The following is a 4,365-nucleotide window of genomic DNA, read 5'->3' on the forward strand; positions in this document are numbered from 1 at the left end:
GCCCCCTCCACCGCCGCTCCTGCGGGGCTCGGGGCAGGTCTCGCCCTGCTTCCAGGCAGGCCGGACAGGTCTGGCCAGGCCTGCTCCGCCCCGGGGATGGGACTGGCAGGCTCCCGGGAGGCCACGGCCACCCAGGCCGGGGGCCCCGCGAGGCTGCAACCTGGGCACCTGCCAGGGGACCCGGAGCCTCTGGCATCGCCACTGCGGGAGCGGGAGCCACTCGGAGAGGCACGGGGAAAAGCTCAGCCCAAGCCATGAACTAAAACCCGGGCAGCTCCAGGGGAAGGGGGGGCAGAGCCGGGGCCGGGCGGCACCCACTGCCCCTTCCCCCATAATCCGTTCCCCTGAGCCTGTTTGTGCAGCCAGACCCCGTGCCATCCCCTAATCTCCGGCGCTGTGCTGCGTTCCGGCCACGGCGCCACCCCACCGCCGTCTTTCTTGCCACGGGTTTGCTTTCAGGCAGAGCTGCAAAGGCCACGGCGCCCAAGCCGGGAGGGGAGCGGGAGCCGGGCCCCAGGGAGGCTCCCAGGTGTGCACACAGATGCACACGCACACGTGCACGGATGCAGCCCAGGATTCACCCCCCCCCCCGGTTCCCCACGTGGGTGGAGGTGTCGCAGGGCGCTCGGGGCAGGGCCCAGCCGGCCGGATTGACTGATCGCACTGGGGATTTGGGCTGGATGGCGAGATCCAGCAGCGACAGGCACCGGGGTTCCCAGCCCTGCCTGCAACCCCCGGGGGCAGCTGAGGGGCTTTGGGAGCCAACCCCCCACCTCCGGCGCCTGCCCCCTCCCTCCGCCGCCGGCACAAAGTGCTGACCCATCACCCGGGGCTGGCGAGTGTGAGAGGCCAGGCCGCACAGCTTCCTCCGCGGTTTCCTTCCCCAGCCCGGAGCTGGGTTATTTTCTCAGGGGCCGACTCAGGGCTTCACGCGACACGGGGCCCATTGCCCGCTCCTCCCGCGGCTGCAGCCCCCTTCGCAGGCCGCTGCCCACTGCTCCGGCTTCCCGCTGCCCATGGGCTCCCCCGTGCCCGCTCTGCTTCTCCCAAGCCCTAAGAGGCCAGGATCTCCGGGGTCTCCCATCTCCAGCCAGCTGCAGCGTGCAAACCCGACCCCTCGGTGCTCCTGCGTTATTTGATGTGACAAGGAAAATCCGTGCGAGGCCAGGGCCAGAAAAGAAATACACCCCCCTTCCCACCTCTTGGCAGGGGTGCAGAAAAGATGGGTCCCCTGCTCTAAACCCACCCCTCGGGGCACCTAGCACGGCCCTGTAGCCCCCGGCCGGCGGGTTCCTGGCTCGGCTCCGGGCTCCATTGTTGTGGGAACAATCCCTTTGTCTGTGTGAAGCTGGCAGAAAGGCTCACCTTGCCCGGGAGGCTGCGAGATTTGGCCTGGAAATGAAGAGGAGGCGTCTCTGGGCCTCGTCCGTGCCTCTCAGGGCTACAGCTTCCAGCGTTGGCACCGATCCTGCAGGAGCTGGTGCTGCCCACAGCCTGGGCTCTTGCTGGGTGTTTTGCAGATGCTCTGTTTCCCCGCTGTACGAATTAAAAACACAACCCAGGAAGCCGGCAAAAATCACAGTGCTCATTAGGAGCAAATATTTGAATTGCAGCCACCACCAAGCACCGCGAAGGCCCCGCTGTCTAGAGGGGCAAAATACTTCCACAACCCGTGCCGGGTCTAGGGAGGGGAAGGCGGAAGCAAAGTGACGTGACCAAGGCCACACGGGAGGACAGTGGCAGAGGGTGTGGGATCATGGGAGAAGCAATTCTGCATATGCAGAGCCTCACTCACCTGCTTGATGGGGAAGTTGTGCCGTTCCCTTCAAGCGTGGGGATTGCCGGCCCCGGCTCTGCTCTGCCGTGTCGTCAGGCTCCGCTTGGCTGCAAAATGGGAGACGCTGGCTCGTTTCCAGGCCACAGTCTCAGCCATTTCCAGGCTGCCGTCGGAGCCCCCCGCAGCTCGGAGCCTCAGCCTTAGCACAGCGATTCTCAGCCCGCGGCAGCCGGGGGTGCACGAGTCTCTTCCAAGTGTGCTTGGGGTGCCCCGCCATGCCACGCCGGCCCTGCAAGGTGTGCAAACAGTGCGCACGAGATGAACCCTGAGACGTCCAGCAGGCACGCGCCATTTAAAATGTGCTACCGGTTGCGTGCTGAGTCCTCCTGGCATTTTCCTGGAGTCAAAACCAGGGGAAAGCTTGGAGCTGGCGTTTTCTGAGGGGGGCCCGGAGTCGATCAAATGCGCCTCGAGTCTAAGGCAGGGCACATTGGGACCTTACAGGCTTCATATACGCACAGCGCAAGCGTCCGTGGGCTGAAGCTGGCTTCATCCACTGCCCCGAGTCTCCTGAGGTTGTGCTCCACGGTCTCGGGGTCTACCCCAGCGTGGCGCATGTTTTTCGGCACAGTCTGCTGCGGTGGTTGGCAAGCCTGGAGCACGCGGCATCGAGGGGAGGCCGGGTCTGGGGAAGCCCCCAGCTCGGGACCCCAAGGCCTGGCTGTGCATGGGGCTTGTCCTGGCTGGGATGCCAGGCGTTGCCCAGTGCCAGGAAGGCCTAGGAGGAGCTGGTGCCCAGGGCAGGCAGGACTTTGATACCCGACCGTGGGGCTGGCTCTGCTGCTCCAGGTCCAGCCGGGGACCTCGCCCCCATGGAGCAAAGCCCCGTGGGCTGCCAGCCTGCCCAGTGACCCCAGGGGACTTGGGTGGCTGCTGGCACCAGTGCAGCCAGTCCCAGCTGGTGCAAGGGAGCAGGCTAGCAGAGCTGGCACTGCCACCCCAGCTGCTGCGGCTGGCTTGGACCCTGGTGTCCCAGCCCAGCAAAGGCACCGGTGGCTACAGCAGCTCGTGGTTGTGAGCGGGTGCCAGGGCCAAGACGGGCGGGTTATGGGGCATTAGTGCGGGAGGCCTGGTCTGGACCGGGGGATTACGCTAAGGACCTTACGGAGGAATTAGTAAGTGGGGCAGAGCGCCTGGGGTGGCCGGCTGAGCCGCAGGGAGGGGGCAGGGGCTCGAAAGGCAGCCCAGCCACCCCTGCTGCACCGTGCCCCAGAGGGAGGCTCCCAGGAACGGGCGCTGACAGCGACGTCCCCTTCTCCAGGTCCTCTCTCCCCCTCCATAGCAGAGTACAAGGATGGGCGCCTAGCAAGGGCACCTGGGTCCTGTGCTTCAGCCTCCCTCAGGGCAGGGGGGGAAGCCCCCCCCCGGCTGCTGGAGACCCTGCTGTGCTTTGTTCTCTGCTACAGACAGACCACGGGGGCCTTGGTCACATCACTTAGCCCTCCCTCCCAGCTGTGGCTTCACAGGGATGATACGCTGCAGACTGTGGGGTGCCCTGATGCCAGGGGGATGGGAGCCTGAGGAGTCACCATAGCCCAGTGGAGAGCTGGCTGGGATGGCACCCACGTGTGGACTGAAGGAAGTGCCCCAGGCTGGGGCTAATGAGCTCTCCCCATTATGCTCCCCAGGCACAGCCCTTGCTCTGCTGACGGTAGAGCACCCCACCAGTGCAGAAGGGAAAACTGAGGCAGCAACAAATCAGCACGGGGGCTGCTGATGGTGGGGGTCTTGGCAGCTTGTGAACCGGGGGCAGGCAGCAGCCAAGCCCGACCAAACTGCCCCCTACCCCCGTCACAGCACCAGCACCCACAGCAACAACCCCCTTCAAGGCACCCCAAGCCCTTTCCCCGCTTAAGAAGCAGGTGTGAGGGGCTGCCAGCCCTCCGGCCACTGCTACGTTTACACCCTGGCCCGCCAGGCAGGGCTGTGGCTGGCGCGGTGCCCCCGCCTGCTTGGGAAAACAGCCTGGGATACAGGGGCCTTTGTCCAGCTGTGGCTTGGGCTGGGAGCACGCAGCTGCCTCGCTGGGCGCTGACCGCCCGTGGCCAGCTGGCTGCGGCTGCCGCCCCTCGGGGCTCTGCTCCCTGCCCGCCGAGCCTGCATAGTGCAGGGGCGGCGAAGCCAAGCGGGGACAGAGCACGGGAGGAAGCAGGATTTCCGTTCGGGAAATGATGCAGCTGCTTCTGGGGTGCAACACGTCTGCAGGGCGGGGGGGGCTGGTGGGCAGGGCTCAGCCTGGCTCCCGGCCCGGTGGTGCCGTGGCCGCCCCTCTCCTGCCGCCCCGCGGCAGCCGGGGAGATCGGCGAGCCGGGAGAAATCCCAGCCCCGCTGCATGCTCGGGTGGAGAGAGCAGGGACCCGCGCCTGGCTTGCGCGCAAAGAGCGAGGCTGGAGAGCGTGTCTGGCCAGGACCCGGGTTTATTGGGGGCAGGATGGGCGCTGGCGGCTCGTGGCCAGGCCACCTGCGCTCCTGTCACGGAAGGCTTCCAGGCCCCGGCACGCTGCACTCGCCCCCGGCGGCCCGGGCCG

The 4,365-nt window shown here is 66.6% G+C and overlaps 1 long non-coding RNA gene across 1 annotated transcript; it reads right to left on the bottom strand.

The window, feature by feature from the left end:
• Positions 1 to 871: 871 nt before the first annotated feature.
• On the bottom strand, positions 872 to 2,020 carry LOC109314920. Its single transcript, XR_002102386.1, has 2 exons — positions 1,366 to 2,020; positions 872 to 1,126 (listed from the first exon to the last, which is right to left on the bottom strand). It is a non-coding gene; the product is annotated as an uncharacterized LOC109314920 (long non-coding RNA).
• Between the last annotated feature and the right edge of the window lie 2,345 nt (positions 2,021 to 4,365).

This window comes from Crocodylus porosus, unplaced genomic scaffold (genome assembly GCF_001723895.1).
Source record: "Crocodylus porosus isolate Cpor-Errol unplaced genomic scaffold, CroPor_comp1, whole genome shotgun sequence".
Classification (NCBI taxonomy): Eukaryota; Metazoa; Chordata; order Crocodylia; family Crocodylidae; genus Crocodylus; species Crocodylus porosus.